At 45.0% G+C, this 17,645-nt stretch overlaps 1 long non-coding RNA gene across 1 annotated transcript in view; it reads left to right on the top strand.

Annotated features, from left to right (window-relative positions):
• Positions 1–147: 147 nt before the first annotated feature.
• Positions 148–17,645, top strand: part of LOC112972832 — a 33,916-nt gene continuing 16,418 nt past the window's right edge. Inside the window, exons 1-3 of the long non-coding RNA XR_003255799.1 lie at positions 148–498; positions 1,294–2,420; positions 3,476–3,580. This is a non-coding gene — a long non-coding RNA (uncharacterized LOC112972832). The remainder of the gene's footprint in view (positions 499–1,293; positions 2,421–3,475; positions 3,581–17,645) is intronic.

Raw genomic sequence — 17,645 nt, 5'->3', positions numbered from 1 at the left:
GGGAGGGAGCATGAATGGACTCGCAGCGGGGGGGGGGAGGAATGCGCGGGAGCGGCCGTCGCCGTGGGAACGGGAGCGGGCGGGCGGGCGGGCGTCGCCGGGAGGGCGTCACGTGAGCGGGAGGGGCGTTGCCAGGGCAACGGGAGGGCCCGGGCGGTGGCGGGGGCCGGAGTAGGCCCCGACCCCGGGCGCGGCCCTGCCCCCTCCCAACGGCCCGCTCTCCGGCCCGCTGCTCGTGGTGCCGCCTGTAATTACGCCTCTCGCTAATTAGCGGAGCCCCCTGGGGCTACAGCCGGCTGGGAGGTAGCTGCGTTTTTGCAATTAAAGCACTTGCAGCCCCAGGGGGAAGGAGAGAGGTGAAAGGGAAGGRGAGAGGGAAAGGGGGAGGCTGCGGAAAGGGAGGGCAGGTGGCGGGAAAGGCCTTGCTCCGCCATGGTGTCTCTGAGGTAAAAAAGCTCGTGTGTTTTACACCCCTGCCAGCGTGGAGAAGGGGCTCGTGTAAGTACCCTGAGAGGTGGCTGCTCGCCCTCAGACKGAGAGCGCTGCTGTCTGTACTGGCCTGCAGGTTTTTCTTCTGTAGAAATGTGTCTTTTAAGCGTAGGATATGGGAGATAGGGACACGGTTCTGTAAGAGAAGAAGCAGAGTGCAGTCGGGGGAAAAAAAAAATTGCTAGTGCCCAAAGCAGAAAAAGTTTCTTAAACTTGCTCTTCCAAATTCTGGTGGTAGTGGGATAACTCCATGAAAGGCAGTAGGTTTGGGTGTCCAAAGACTGCTGAGGCGAAGTTTATCACTTTGTTTTAACAATGTCTTTTTTTTTTTTTTTTAAATGCCCATAAAAGAGGGGGAAGGAGGAAACAGATAAAAGATTTGTTGAGATCAGTGCTAGTATCTGCACATATGCATTTGTCTCTGGAGACTGTTGTCTTCTGGCAAACCGTTTTCTGTTAACGGTGGCTGCCATCAGTGAAAGCACTGGGGTTAGGAAGCGAGAAATAGCTGTCTGAAGTCCTAGATATCAATCACATTCAGTGTAGAGGAGACTTTTGAAGGCACAAACAACATTTAGGTGTCTAACCTACGCAAGCTTCCAGCGAGAGCTCAGTGTCTGTTCTGGGGAGTGTTTGTTTATGGGAGGCAGATGATAGCTCAGTCTGTTTGACTGGCACGATTTCTGATTCATTTTTAAATTTCAGTATATTGCTAGTGGTCTCATATTCCTTATGTACTGACCCAAAAGGTAATCACAGCTCTTTTATCTTGCTCATTCATTTGACTTTTTTTTTTTTTAATAGGCTGATATTCAGTGGAATGGATGTAATGTACATTATCACTCTGAACTTCGGCTTCTGGATCTGAGGAAGGTCCTTTCATTCATGCTGCTCTCCAGTTATGAAAGAAACTGTTATGGCTCAAACTTGGCAGGCTTCAGAAAAATTCCGGCAGTTCAAATGCATTCAATTAATATGCTGAATATTGACTCACTGCTTACTCACATGAAGAACGTTTAAATTATGCTTTCTCATTTTCAAAGCATGTTATAAATAAGGTTTAATCATCACAGCCTGATGAAGTCAGTTGGCATTGTTTTCCCCTACTAATGGAAGAGAAATTTGTTGGAAAAAGTAATATCTTTTATTAATGTCATTACTGCTTTCAGATTTATTTCATGGAAGTACTCCTGTAAATTTGCACTGAGTTAGCTAATGAAAAAATAGAAGTACTGATTGTAATCCCAGGTGAATAAGAGCAGAAGAGAATATTCTACAGTTAGTGACTTTAGGCTCTAGCCAGCAATAGCCTGTCTGTCCTGAAAAAAAAAGTTTGAAGGGACTTTGCCAASATGTAAGGGTAACTCTTGAACACAGCAGCACAATGTAACTTTGACAGTGAGGTATACTGGTCCTAAAGTTATTTTTTACAAACTTCTGTGATAGCATACCTCTTGAGACTGCTTAAAGGACAAGATTGTATATTCCAGCTTAGCAGAGGAATGGGTGCATCTTTTCTAGAAGTTATTCACACTGAAAGTCTCAGTTAGCAAATGTTTTTCGTGCACCATCGCTTGAGGAAAAGTTATAGGGAGGAGCACAACAAACCTATCTAATCGAGGACCAGAAAAGGAGAGAGGGAGCCCTGATGGGGTATCAGAAGGTGCAAGGAAACAAAGGAAGGAAAGAAACTGAATAAGGGAGCAAATATCCTCAAGATCTGTCTTTGGCAACTGCACAGGCACAAATTCCAAGTTATCCAGTTTGATACGGCACTCATTTACTAGTTATTTGATTGCATTACTTTAAAAAAAGATGGTTACTTTCTACAGAATGCGTCATATATACATCCTGAAGCATTTCTGGATTTGAGGAACCCCTGGGTTACATACTCAGAAAAGAGACATTTTGGAACAGAAACTACTATTTTGGTAAGTGGTCAGGCTGTGACATTGAACAGAGCCTTTTGGGTTGACTATGGTGTTGCCAGGTAGCCTAAAAATAGGGTTTGACAGACCATTGCAATGACTTCTGTGGAGATATTACAGGAGGAATGTTTAATTTGTGTTTTTAACTGGATATGCTTTTCTTCATAAGCCCATTTTAAAGCCAGTCCCGTGTTTTACGGCTCACTTATTTAAACAGTGAATACAGCATTTTCACTCAAAGAAGAGAAACAGCTGTATTGTTCTGGTGGAACATACACATGCGGCCAAACTAAAAGGTGACTATGGCTTGTTGAAGTCGGAGGTTTTCCATGTTGCTTACAGCTATTGGGGTATTTCATCCAAAAATCTTCTGACTAACTGGAAAACATCCTTTGCCACCCTAGTTTTATTCCCCTCTTTGTGTTAAAAGACACTTTCCAGCCACGTGATTGTTACCTATGCATCTAGAGACTTTGATAGAAGAGAATGTAAAATTTTATGTTGTCACCAAATCTTTAGCTTCACATGTGTTTTACTCAGGATACAAGATTGTCTTTCTCATCTTTTGTTAGAAGTAGCATAGCAATATATTATCCAGGGGAACTTGGTAGGAGATAAAACTTCCTCTTCATAAACCTTTTATAAATAATGACTAAATGTGCAAAATCAGAATAAATTTTAACTACAGTGCTGTCTTTAAGACTCCACCACTGTATGGTACATAGGTGCAGAAGGAGCTGTATGAAAACTGGACTCTTAGTCTGCACAATAGCTAGAAGGAATTTCTTTCCAGTTGTTGCATGAATGAGGAGTGTGTGTGAGTCTGTATGAAACCCAGCTCATTTCTTTGGAAAGGAAGAACACTGTCTTYCTCACTGAGGTTAATGGTTTGGGATTAGGCACCCAATACAGTTGGATCTCATGGTGATAACAAGAGGCTTCTGTCCTGTCTGCCAAATGAACAGAAACACTTTCCACAGGCTGCAGGGTAAATGTTTTTTGTGAATATGAATTAAACTAACAGAAGAGGCAGCAAATCAAGTGGTATTATCTTGCAGGAAAGCCCATCGCCTGAGAGGAGAAGGTAACATTCCGGTGAGAAATATCCCTTCTCTGTACCCCTAAACATACCAAGCACTGCCAAGAGGAACATATATACAAAGGTTTGCCTAATTTTTTGCCATTGATGGGCAAGACACTTCTTGCTTTTAGTATAGCTGATTGTTGGGGCACAGAAAGTCTTTACTGCTCGAAGAAAGGATATCTGAGATATCACAGAACCCAACTTTTGTAGTGGTGTTGCACAGAATTAATTTAGCTTTTCTGGAATGACTTTATCCTTCCTTCTTTCCTTCCTTCCTTCCTATTATTCCTTGTCCCACCCAGTCTTTTCCAGTTTCCTGCTTCTGCTTTATTTATAGCTAAATGCAAAAGGTGGGATTTAAGAAAGTGTCTTAATGAACAGATAGCGCAAATCCCTCTGAATTATTGAAAATCACAGTTTTCATATTTAGATATTGATTAATAATATTTGGTTGTCTTTAGCAATGGGCTTAAAGGCATTTGTGTATTGAAGAACAACGTAAAATGCCTGAAAAATACAATTGCAATGGACAGATAACACAAAGTAGATGCACAAATGCATTTGGCTCCTCAGACATGCGCACAGCTTCAGGCAAAACAAAGATTTTAGCAGACTCAGGAAGTGTGTGAATTTATTCACGACCATCAACTGACAGATTCGTGCAATATATGTTTAGACTTTGTTTACACTAGGATTTTTTGCTGCCTTCGCAGCTGTTGGCCAGCTAAAAAGGAAATTCACACTGGGGTAACCTGCAAAGCAAAGCCTGCTGTCAGCAGTGATTTGCACAGAGGCAACTTACCTTGGTTTCAAGCTGGGATTACTCATCTATATGTGTAATCAAAAYTACAATATTTAGCTCTCATACAGTGCTTTTAAGCTGGGTATCTAACACACCTTAAAGGGGGGTGGAGGGGTGTCATTAGCTCCTCTGCAGGCATTAATTTTGACCACTGCCACAGACCACTGTGGAGCTGATAGGGAAGGAAGAAAGGTGAGCAGATCTTGTGGTGATGATGTGCCTTCTCCAGCAAGTTTGTCCCCCTTGTCATCCTAGTGCCCAAAGGAGATGGGAGTTGAACCATGACTCTCTTTAATTCAGCAGGAGTTGTGTACCCAATAGTCTCCTGAGTATAAAAGTGAAGTTTCAAACTGTTTCCCTTGACTGGGAACAGCATGATGTGACTGTGGAAAGCACGGAACAGTATGTTAAGGGAAATGCAACTGAAAGGAAAGAACAGCTGATTCCAGGGGCTGATCGGATCTGCCCCCTCCTGCTTTACTGTGTGGGTTTGTTTTCAGCCCTTCGACTCAGACCATCTCATGGGTCTCACAACACTTCTCCRCATCTCTGAGCTGTGAAATGAAACAATCACAAGAGGGTTGTTCGTTCTTCCTGAAACAAGCTTCACAAACTGTGGAAAATGAAAGCTAAGGCTGAACTTCTAAAACAAGCTGAAAGCGCAGAAATGCAGAGTGAAGCCATTCAAAAGCATCAAATTTGGAAAAGAGCCCTGAAAAACCCTGCAGTCATGACTAATGCAGTTTTAATGTGTGCGCTTCTAGGTAAAATTACTTCTTTTAAAGATCATTTCTCTCCCTATGTTGGTTAGAGTTCTTTACTGTCATTAGAGATAAATCGCATTGCTGACATGTGAGTTCAGTATCAGATGAATTACAATGACAGAGTTATTTCTGATGCTACAGTGGCTCTTGTAGAGCTGCTGGTGAAGCAGAGAAACTGTACAAACAGGATATTCAGTGTCAAGCCGCAGTTGCACCTTGACCCACCCAGAGGCGCACTCTATCCTTCAGCCAAGTCAGCTGAGGGAACTTGCCACAATAATAGATTGTGGGTCTCGGCCTGAGCAGGGACGAAGTCATGCAGTGACATTTTAGAGGTGAAACAACCTGAAAKAGAAACTTCAGATGTCCTTGATGCACTGAAAAAGTGTGTGAGGCACCAAGCAGTTTTACAAGATAGCTTTTTATTTTGTCCTCYGGTTGTCTCAGCCTTGCTCACTGATTTCTCTTTTCAGAGATCCCTCTGATCCTGTGATACAGAACCACTGAAGCTGGCAAAATGCCCTAGGAGGGGGAGCTGTGGTAAAGGGACCACTCTGTGTGCGTGAGCATCATGGCTGTTGCAGTACAAATCCAATCATTTATAGAGTTTTCAATCTTATAATAAGTAGAACTGTGAATAGGAGCTATGAATCTGGTATAGGCAAGCAAGAAACTGTTGAGGGGAACAGTATCAAAACTGCGTTTAGGCAGGTGGGAAGCAGTACAGTGAGCCCAATGCTGATGGGGTACCATCAACTTACGGACTATGGTAATCTAGCTAAGGGCAGCACGGTGTGGCAATGGTGATTGTACTAACATGCAGTACTTTGAGGGTTAAGGCTGTTTCCTGTAGTGTGTGTGTGTAGCTGATATCCAGGAGCAAAAACAGTTGGCATTTCCCTGATGCAGCTGTAATGCTGTGGTGCAATATGTTAGAGCAACAGGGAACTCCTTGCTGGCTTTTTGCCTTGTGCAGATTCCTTTTGAATTAGGTTTTGACCTTTAGAGCAAAACCTGCTTCTTCAGTTTCTCATTGTCGAAGTTCTGCATTGAAGCTTGAGAAACAAATCTGTAAAGCTGGAGGATTTTCTAAGCTCTTATTAGTGAAACACAGAATAGGTAGGAAAGAGGTTGTTGAGGAAGAGATGAACCACCGAATAGAACTGAGATGTGAGGGGAATGGAGAACATTTTACAGATCTGGTGCCTTTTATTTTGGCTTTTACTCTGCTTCACTGCAACACAGGCCTGTGTAGTGCCAGGCTTAAATCAGCGCAAAAGACTGGTTTACATTAAGTACTTGTCCGCAAAACCTCTCCAGAGGCACCTGTACCTCCTGATCAAAACACTACCTCACTTGTCCTCAGTGATGTGGAAACCCTAAATCATGTTCCTCCTGTAGGGGTTTTGCACTAGGTAGTGCACTGCAGCTGTTTGGCACCAGCAGTCCCACACAAGAGTTTTGAGATGGGAGAAGTGAAACTGCTATTCTGACTGAAAATGTGGGGGTATTTAGGCAGAGAGGCTGCCAGTATGTTTAGTTGTGATGAAAAAGCCCCTTTCCTTTTTGAATTTCTTTAACATTACAGTTGCCTTGGTTGCATTTCCACAGAATTTTTCATTCAGGTGGATTCCATTACTTTATGCAGATTATTAAATGCAGACTGATGGCAATTGCTGAAACTTGGAAAGCTCTGGGGTGGGAAGCAGCAGCCATTYGGTGCTGGAGGAATGCCTTATTGCTGTGCTAAGGGATCTGCAGGTGTGACTACAGGGGAGGTGGAAGCATGTGGTTAATTTTGGTTAAAATACAAGGGTTAAGTTTTCAGAAATGTCAAGAGGTTCTTAAAGGCTGTGAAAGCCTTAAGTGTTGGATTTCTCCTGTCTCATCTGCCTGCTGGCACTCACAGCTGTGTTGTCCCTTTAACATTGCGCTCGATATGTGAGCGACTCATTTGAAGGATCTCTTATCTTCACCAGCAAGGTGCTTCAGGGCTGAGTTGCACCCAGGTACCAGCTCTGTTGCTGTATCATGTTATCAGCTGCTCCTTTCACTCCTAGGGTGTTCCCAGCCTTTGATCTGTTACCATACTGCAACATAACTTCCTCCTTTCAGTCATCTTCCTCCGCTCTTGTTTTTTATTGCTRTATTACACTGTGCAAGGCCACCAGCGCTCCGTGAGCGTTCCCGTCCCTGCTCTCACAAGTGTATCCATTCTATCCTCTCTAATGCGTGGTGTTGACTCTCTTCCCTCTCATTCCTCAAATAATCATAGTGGAAGCCACTTTCTGTTCTCCTTTTGAGTTAATTTACTACAAGATGGCAATTTGCATCACACACCCTTGTAGCTTACATGGAGATATCATGCTATGGTTAATTCTTCGCTTCCTTCTCATCGATGCATTTGTCTGGCTGGTGCTTTTAATAAACTGTGGGGCAGGGGCTGTCCATCTGCACAGCACTTAGTGTTGTGAGCCCTGACTAGTCCATAAGCCCTAATGTTATTAAGCAGTGATGAATTGTGTCCTGCAGCAGCTGGGAGTTCCTTGAAAGTCCCCTTTTGCTGGCCTGGCTGGATCTTGTTTAATGAGAGATTGATTCTGTCAAAGCTAGAAACTTCAATGGAAAGAAAGGAGTTCTGTGTGCAGCAGGACTAATGAAACTTAGTTTCCTGTGTTTTACAGTTGTTAAGCTGGGAATCCAGTTTGACATTTTAGATGTCAGAGAGTCTAGATAGGAGAAACTACTTTCCTCAGAAGTGGGCTCTCTGCTGTCTGAGGAGGCACAAATTTCTGGTAGAGCTGAGACATCGAGACATGTGGCTTCCTTGCACGTAGGTAGTCTCTGCCCAAGAATTGAACTCCCATTGCAGCTTGCCTCTTGGTGGCTATATCAACAAGATATATCAGATTGCTTATTTTAATTAAATTTATCAGTGCTCAGTAGCACTAGGACCTCTGTTTCTGTGTCAAATTTGGCTGAAGTTGGCAAATGAGTTATTGGGGCATGGGGTAGGTAAGTAACAAGTGGGCAAAAGCAGAGATAACACAATGCTATAAAACTTATTTGCTTAAAACCATCAAAAATCCTAGTAGCGTTGGAAACAAGCCCATTGGCAGCATCTGAGCCAATTCTGCTGGAGATGATGCTTTTCAGATGACCTAGCAAAACTCTCCTAACTCACAGGATGTCAGGCAGGAACTTTGATGTAAGAAGCACATGTCAACTCATAGCTACAGAGCAATACATTCCTGCTGTTGTTACTCACTCAGTGATCCAACCTGTTTCATCCRTTCACTCAGGGGTGGGCTTTGGCAGCAGCCAGAACTGTGCTGGGTTCTGGGTGGAGGATTTATCTGCTGCACTTGGTCATGCCGTATAGGCAAAGCTGTGGCTACGGTGTTTGTCTCTTATTGTGGTCTAGCGAAGTGACACAGCCCCTATCTGCAGCATATCTCCAACAATGAGAGTCCTGACTACAGTCTGCTGGTCCTGACATGATCTAATAATGATGCATCACTTTCTGCAGCATCTCAGATTTCTTTCCTTTCAGTGGCCAGGTTGGGCTCATTTTATTTATGTCTTAAACCTCTCTTCTCTCCCACACTGTGATCTATGCAAAAGTATTTGGCAAGTTAAAAGCTCTGCCTGGTGTGTGGGCAGGAGAARGGCTGCAGCTTGTTGCTGAGAACGTGAGAGATGTGGTCCAGGCTCATGGGGAAGATTGAGGCGGGGGCCAGAGAKGCCAGTCGTGTGCTGACTTAGTAAGACTTGCCTGGCCTGTTTCACAGACTCGTAACTACTGATCCTTAATTGTGTTTCAGGCCTGGCCTACAGTCACTAATCGTCAGCGTCCTGGGGCTTTTTCCAGGTTTTAATTGTCTCTATTAGTATGATAGATGCTGGAAATAAGGATGTTTTGGAGAAAGGTGGTGTTTTTGCTGCTGCTGTTATTGTTGCTGGGGCTACCATGAAAGCTACTTACTGGCACTTTCCCTCCTGTGAAATGTGTAGGTGAGCTATTTATAAAGGCACAGAGAGATCCCTTCTCTCTCTCTTTYGCTTAGATTTAAGGGTAGTCCCCACCAGGAGGGGAGAATCTGTCCAGGATTGCAAAGCRGGTTCGTGCAGAGTTGAAAGTAATCCATTTCTGAGCCTCAGTCTCTTCTTTATGATGGGGTRGATTTATGGTGGCAGGAGTGGAAGTGGGGAGGAGTCATATTGTTCCCCCATTAGCGCTGCCTGTTACAGCATGATCTCCCATCCTCAGGATGAAGAGGGACACTTCTTGTGCTACACAGCCCCCTCTCCCCTCCCACCACATGGCAGATACATATAGCTCTGTTCTAGTCTGTATTCAGCCTCAGTCTTTGCTTTCTTTTACTCTTCCTGTCTGGACTGGATTCATCCTGGTGTGCAGAGGGGAATGACTCTTTTCCTGTTGCTGGAGCACTCTGGTTCCAGACACACAGGAGTTAATCTTTATGCTTCTCAAATATTCTTCTAAAGGTAGATACAGCTACTTGCTTTCATTATTTTTCTCCTGTAAGGTGCAAACTAGCTTACTCTTTAAAGCATGCAGTTCTTTGAACAGCAGGGTTACTGTAGCTTGATTTCCAGTGTGTCTGTTTGTCTTTCRCCTTTCCACATGTGGATTCTCTGCTGACTAATAACAGGCAAGCCTCTCAGCCTGTCATCAATGGRAACAAGAATTGAGTCCCTCTCTTCTGCCTGACTCCCAGTTTTCATGAAGCTGAGRGGAATTTGCTGCCTTTGAGGCCTGCACCCTGGTGTCCAGCTTGGTTGGAATTGACTGAGGTACTCCAGGATGATTAGACAGACACAGATGCACCACAAATGGTACAGTATGAGCCTAATTGCCATAAGAAACAATTCCTGARTGTCCTGACAGCTCCTGATGTGCTGACTGTAACTGTAGGACACACTGCCCTCTCTTGGTCCTTGATGGGTTGTGGATCTGGGCTGAGAAACTTGCCCTTTATGAATGTCAGAGAGACCAAAGGGTGATAGTTGGAGCCTTCTGGGGGAATCTGGTTCAGGCTGGGATTTATAAAGTCAATCAAAGTTACAGGACTTTGTAGGCAATTTTAAGGTCCRCTCCAGGACCTTATGAGAGGATTTATGTGGAATTTCACCACTGCACGAAACCAATTGTGGGAAAAATACCCTTCTAGCAGTTTTATCATTGCATGCAAAAAAAGAGATGTAAGAAGCTGCATAAATCAGCTAGCTGRAATCATGAACACATAGTGGAAGACTTTCATCTAGTTTATCTTTTAGATGAGTTTTATGTAAATATTGGAAAACATAATTATGATATAAACATTTCAGAGAATTTACACTTCTGGATGTAATGGGATTGGAGGAGCAATCTGTGGACTGGGACTTGTTTGAAAGAGATACCTCTGACTTGATCTCAGGATCATGCCCCCTGGAGTTAAACTAGCTCAGAATCCATTTCTGGCTGGCCACTGGGTAATTTAGTATGAAGCTGAGCTCTGAACTGCTCAGTACAGCTGTCTTAATATGTGGGATGTAAYGATTTCAGATTTGCACAGTTCTGCTACATGTTGTGCATATTTCTCTTCCTGTGTGGATTATTTTGTATGGGCAGTGTCTGACTTTGCRTTCATCCTTCTTGTGTCCTGGAGAACCTTATTAATCTGCACTGTCTCATTTCTARATTGGTGAAGATTCATTCTAAATCAAGACAGGAGTAGCTAGGAAAAGTTAGCTGTTTTTCAGAACAGTTGTTTCATTTGTTTTGTCTTTTATCAAAATAGTTCTTGTCAGCAAGAAAACCCAACATCACTTTGAAGTTTATGTACTAACTGCACGTATTCTTGAAGGAGCAACAGATGGAAATAGTCAGTGCTTGGGTCAGCAAGTCCCAGAACAGTGAGTGGTCTGGGCCTGCMCAAGCTGATGGATGTCTTGCCTTTAACGTAAATGTACATTGGGCCACAAAGCCAGGTCAAAAAAGCCTGGACTGAAAATYGCCTCATGTGCCTGTAGCTCTGTTTCTACACCACCCCGCTGCTGCCCGCTCTGAGCTGTCACTGTCTGGCTCTCCAGAAGCGTGGAGCCCCTGGAGGCTGTGCCCACATTGCAAGTCAAAGCCTAAGCAAAGTCAAAGTCTAAATACCTACCCAGAAAGTTGGAGAGCTGGATTTTCCTCAGTGCAAAGGAGTTCATATACACCCTCCTGAGACTGCCTGAACTGTGGAAGTCACCAGCTGCTGGGGGAGGCATGGCAGGCTGGCGGAGGGCCTGGCAGGAGGGTTTTGGGTGCGCCTACCGGGAAGCAGTGGGGCAGAGCAGGGCAGAGTTACCCACAACAGAAAGTCTTGTGCATTTGGGCAGGAGGAGCAGGTTCTGGGCCCTACTTTCAGCAGTGCCTTGCTAAGATCCCAAAGAGATGTTTTCTTCCTAGGAACCCAGTCCTAGGGGTACGGGACACCCACTGAGCATTCTGACTGCTAGACTAGTACTCTTTCTTATGCTTTTAAAAGGAAAAAAATCAGCTCTTCTCCACACTACCATACAGCAGTAAGTGCCTTCCCTTCAAGAGCATTCTCAGCTCTGGATGCTAAAGAAGCCTGAGAGCACATAATAAGTAGAAGAAGGGGCATCCAAGTGGTGTCTCTTGTTGGTTTGCCTTTGCCAGTTTCCACTACAAGAAATAATTTTTTATGCTTAACTCTCACTGTGGGGGTTTAGGCACGTTCTTTGGGGTTCTGGATTCTGGGGGGAGGCCTCTAGGTGCAAAGAGATACTGAGATTAACGTGGGGTTATATCTGCCTGGACCTTGGTGTCCTGTGACAGCTGAAAACACAACATTAGGGGGGAAAGCGTGTGCTGGCTAATAGAGCTCTGCTGAAATCCACAGAACCAGCATCCCACRTGCTCCTTTAATGCAGAGAAATGTAAGTCCCCTCTGGTGGGTAAGCGGGATGGTTTACAGAATACAGCCCTGTCATTGTAAAGCACTCTTCAGCGAGGCTTGTCAAGTTTTCGATCTTCTCCCAGGTTTTCATTGCTTCAGTTAGCTAGTTTCTGCAGTTCTTTATAGCTTTTCTTCCCAGATGCAAGTGAGATGACAGATGTGTATCCCTGGGTGATATGACAGGGAGGAGGCCCCAGGGCAAGATGGTAGCTAAGGAACTCCACTAGCAGAACTGCTCTGCCACAGCCCCAAAGCACTGAGGTTTCTCTGCACTGCTTGGACTGACCCTGCATGTTTGGCACATGGGGTCGGTGAGCTTGAGGGAAGCCCCATGCCCACTTCTTGAACTTCCCTTTTCCTCTGGCAGCCCATGGGTTTCCTCAGGCCATGGGCTACACCTGGGGGTTTTGGCCTATGAACCACCAGAAGTCAGATTACAGGGGGAGGACTGGGGTGCCAGGAAGATGAACTTTTCCATGAAAAAAATTCAGAACAGATTTGCCATCATGGCAAGATAGGACTTCTGTCTCACTGGATCTTTCCCTCCTGCTTCTCCATTCCTCCCTTTGGGGAGTGTGTATGTGTCACCTYTGTGGTTTCTGAGTTTCTTGGACTTTTTTGGGGGGACTCTGCCATGCAGTGAGTGCTCACATCTATCAGTGGTCTACATGTTTTGTTGTGGTTTCCTTGCTCCTAGGCAGGTGAGAAACCATCTGAAAGGAGAAGGTTTCTGACTTTGTACACAGCCTCACTTCTCCTTTCTGTGGCCATCTAACCTCACTCCTAGTGGTAACCTACTCTTGTGCTGGCGCTGTCTCACAGGACTAACTTGAGGGAAAAGCATTCTCCAAGCCTGGCTGACTCTGCTCCAAATACTGACTYGGTATTTTTATAGTGATTTACACCTTTCTGAAATAGGGCCTTTGAACCAAAATTTTCCTTAGAACTGACATGAAAAGGGAAAGCTGGAAAAACAGCCAAAGAATTTTTTTTCCAATGCAACAGGCCAATTTTTGAAGACAATCTTGGATTCCTGTTTCCCAGCTGCACAAAATACTCTCATTATATGTGTGGCAGCCTCTTTGCTGAGTAAGCCGATGATTAGCTTGTGCAGGTCTGACTGTAGGTGATCAGCCTGGGCATGTCTGCAGGTAGCCACGGGGGAATCCAGAGCAGGAGTGTGTGGATTCATATAAACAATTTGTTTTGCATTTCTCACGCTTCAGCTTGACTGAAAACATACCCTGACCTTATAGCTACAGGCAAGATCAAAATGACTTAACAACTTTATTTATCCATTTACATTAGTCACTCATGTAATTAAAGATAGAGACATGCATTTTATGTATGTCCCTGGATGAAAGGAAGGAATCGTGTCTATGATGGTAGGCTTTAGCTGTTGCCACGAGGGGACACTGTTGGATAGTCTATAAACCACCTTCCACTGGCCTGACATTTTGCATTGCCCTCTCTGGTTTGTCTCAGACTGCTTATCCCAAACTCCCAGCCTCTGTCTCCCTCCCTCCACCAACCTCTGTTAACCTCSTTGTCCTTGGCACCCTTCACTCTGGCACTGGTTTCTTTAGAGCTGTTCCATGAAACGCTGGCTATTCGTTTTCCTCAGGCAATTTTATCGTACAAGGTCGCCGCACTGCAGTATCTTGCATTTCATTCTGTATCTCCTCCCCAGAGGCAGGTAGCCAATACACCGGTTAGCTGGGAGCGTGTYGAGGACCTGCATGGAACTGCAGGACTTGGCATGCTCAGAACAAGAGACATAAGCCAGGTATGACCTGCCCTGAAGTTTGGAAGCACTCAGAGTGGAGATTCAGGTTTGGGCCTGTTTGAGAGACTGCTAAGTTCAATCTGGGTTCAGACCACTCCAGTTCCCTGTTAAGTTAAAAAATGGCTTATAATSTCTGCTCCCTGTAATGAGAGCAAACTGTAAGGTTCACTTTTTTTGAAGTTAAGGCCCTGATGCTTCATGTTATAAGGACACCTCATTTGCTTGGGGAAAAAAAAGAAAAAAGTTGTCAAGTTGCTTTTTCAGATTGAAAGAGTCAATCCTTAAGAAGCTTGGATAGGTTGGCATGAGAGTGATGYGGGTTCCTTGCAGATTTCTATCTGAGAGAGGCAAGTTGAATAACTTGTCTGTAAAATGGGGCTCCCTTTGGGGCTGGTAGCTGAAGCCTGGGCCTGAAGCAACGCRGAGAGAGGCAGTCTCCATCACTGCCTGTAAGAAGTTTTTCTCTGTACCCCTCTCACCACCAAGGTGAGAGCAGCTTGGCTGCTTGTTCTCATCTAGGCAACCATGAGGGTGGGGAAATGAAGGAGAGATTGTGAGCGTGGTCTAGGCCTTATATGTTCTGGGGACTAGTCACCTGTGGTGGCAAAAGTGGAGTTTGCTCCTTAAAAAGAGGGCTTCTTTTGTCCAAATTCAAATGGACAAAATCTCTCTTGATTTTCTGTGATTACACCCACAGTTCACACTTTTCCTGGGGCCTACTTGGGTATCGGCTGCTTTTGGGCTCAGTTTCTCTAGAGGCTTGGATTCACCTGGCAAAGTGAATTTGACCCTGTCCCAGCATGGGGGCATTTTGCCGGGCCTTTGAATGTGAAGCTGCCTCATCTCTGAGAAATTCTGTGATGATTACCATTGTGGAGGGCAGTGCCTCCAYGTTTTAGGTTCTTCCATGTCACGATGTATATTCTGATTTGCAGAGTTGCCTGAAAACCAGGGCAGGGTCATTGTCATGATCTGCTGTTTTGTCCTTCAGTGCTAACACACAGATTTAGAGAATGATATGGAGCCATCTCTCTGCTCGTGTCTTTTGGCATAAATGCCTTGGATTCAAAGAGTTTATCTCAGCTGAGACTTTGGTCCATCTTGTACTAAACAGGGCTTTATTCTGTGTAATGTGATTTCTGGAAACAACTTTACAAAGTGTTAATAGTGCACAAGAGAGAAACCTCATACTCGTGCTTTGGTGGCTCCTAGCATGCTGAAGAACTCCACGCATTGTGCTTATACTAACAGGGCTTCAAGCACCTCTGTGAAAGGGAAGGATTTTAGGTGGCAGTTTCCTACTGTTTGTACAGCCCGTTGAGGAGACGAAGTGCCCAGTGCAGTTACTGTGGGGGAATTTAGCTGGTCAGCTTATGAGCAAAGTGTTTAAAAAAGGGGACRTTGATTTTGGAAATGAAGAGTAAAGATGGTCTGGCAGTCAAGTGATGTTTAAGGATGAAAGTAGTGTAAGCAGTGATTCTTTGTAATACGTCAGGAGGCGGGAGGCAGCAGTCCGTGTTAATTATGCCTGTGTTTCAGCCAGGCCTAACTGTGCTGATTATGATTGATTGGAATTCCAGAGAAGATTCAAATTCAGTGTGTCTCCTCATTGGGGTGGATAAGTATGCTGAGGACGACAGTAATAATTCRGTAACCTTTTATAATCTTTATGGTGCCTTGTTGCAGAGCGGCAGCAAGCCCCCTGTGATGGCAGAAACATTTCTGTAACCCAGAGCATGTTCAGATATTCCTGGGACATTTCTTTCCTAAAGAGGATTCACATTTCAGAGTCTGCATTGACTCACTGGGAATGAAACTTTCCTGCAGGGCTCCACATTTCAAGTGTGTACAACTGCCTAGGAACTGATGGAGAGAAAAGGAAGGTGCTGAAACTCATCAGAGAAAACTCCCTGCTCCCTTCAGCCCCAGATTTCTTCCCAGAGTGTCTGAGGAGTTTGGCAGGGCCTCCTGATTCTGGTAGAGGCAATGAAAGGTCTTCATGTCACCAAGCTGTAGGCCATGTGTTGAAAAGCTAGTCTCCTCCTATAGCCGAGGGAGAAAGAAGTATCCTGACATGAGAATGGGGGTCGATGTTTCACTGCTGTGTCATACCACAGAACAAATGGGATCTGTGGCAAGTGCGGACATGCATGCATTTTTGATAAATCAGCCAGAGCAGATGAGATGGCTTTATCCTCTTGCTCTTGCTGCCAGGAGACAGCCAAGCCTTGACCTAACATAGAACCTGCCACCACAAAAGGCAAATCTGTGAATTTTTTTAACTGCAGAGTGACTTTATGTTGGATCAGCACTTTGCATCATGCAGTTTTGGCTTTTTTGACCCAGTATTAGGACTCCTAGAGCTGCGTTAAATGTTTCGGGGTACCCTGTCTAGCACTGCTCCAGTTTTGAAACACTTTCTATGAAGCCTTTTCCCGCTGGCTCCTGTGTTGACTAGATTCCTCAGCTGAGCATGAAAACTGGGAGTCAGAAATAGCCTCAATCCCTCTCCCACCCCTGTCTCTGCGTCCTCTCTGATAGAGCAGGGTAAACCAGGAGCAAGGGTGGATTGTTGCTAGTGGAAAGCTGGGATCTGAATCTAGTTTGTAGGTCCATTGATTTCAGTGCAATTTTGTCATGGATTGAATCAGCCTCTGGTCCTGGTTGTATCATATACCTGCTGTGGAGTACAGACAACCACCCTTTTTTTAGTTTTTTAAGTAATGCTTTTGTCTGAATTTATCTCTTGCAAGTATCTGTGTAAACATGCGCAATATAGACGGAGGGACCAGGGCCTTCTGGCTGGGATGTGGGGCAGGGGAGCAGGAGGACACTGGTGAGCTGCGTTCGTGGAGTGAGCTTGTGGAAGCCCCTAACTCCTGTGCCTCAGTTTCTCCCTGTGGTGTCCAGGGGGACTTGTTAACAACTGCCTTGTAAGTTGTCTCCCACAGTGTGGCAATGGAGTCTCTCTGTAACACTTGGCCCCGGTAGAACAGCTCTTGCAGTAAGATATGATTTAAATTATTTAGAGTGTTGTCATGTGATCACAACTGATTGCGTTCCTGTGGCTTAACAAGTTGCCATCTGTTATCATCCCCATTATGAATTATGCATAAGCTTAAATCAAGGCTTAAACCAAACCAGTTCAAGTGAAGTCCTTACTCTGATGATAGAGTAAACTTGTCTTTTGGGCTGTCAGTATTGGATCCAAAACACTGCAGCCACAAGACACAACATGCTGGTCCAGTATAAACTCTCGTTGCTGGTTCAGACATGTTCAAGATATACTGGTGGGTTCACCTGATGGTGACAGGCTTTCTGCTGGATCAGGTATCATCCTCCCTCCCACAGCTGGCATAGGATCATAAAGGTGGTGAAAACTCCATCGCCTGTGTCCTGGCTGAGTTGGCAGAAACGTGATCATGGGCCCACACCAGAGAGTCCCAGAGGGCTCAGGATCATCTGATCATGGAACAGCTGCTGAAGAAGGCACAGTGACCAGCTGCTGAATTGCTGGCTAACTGGATCTGAGGCTTTGTGAAGCTGTGGCTGTGCTTTAAAACATGGTGGTATGTGTGCGTGTGGGTGTTGTCAAAGCGGCCAGTCACAGTAAAACACTTCAAGCCCAGCTCAGACGTTCGTGCCAGTCCCCTGGCCTGGAAGCATGGCAGGGTGTGACCTGTAGCTGCACACTGCAGAAAGCAGGCTCAGCCAGAACGTTCCCGTTTCTCAAGCTGATTTATGGTGTGTCAGCTATTCAGTGCACTTTCCCTGTGCCGGAGAGGTGGCTCGAGTCAATCCAGCTATGCGTATGGGCTACTTCC

The sequence above is a fragment of the Apteryx rowi genome, unplaced genomic scaffold (genome assembly GCF_003343035.1).
Source record: "Apteryx rowi isolate R43461 unplaced genomic scaffold, aptRow1 scaffold_503, whole genome shotgun sequence".
Lineage (NCBI taxonomy): Eukaryota > Metazoa > Chordata > Aves > Apterygiformes > Apterygidae > Apteryx > Apteryx rowi.
Note: the sequence above shows the minus strand (reverse complement) of the source record. Positions and strands in the feature narration are given on the sequence as shown.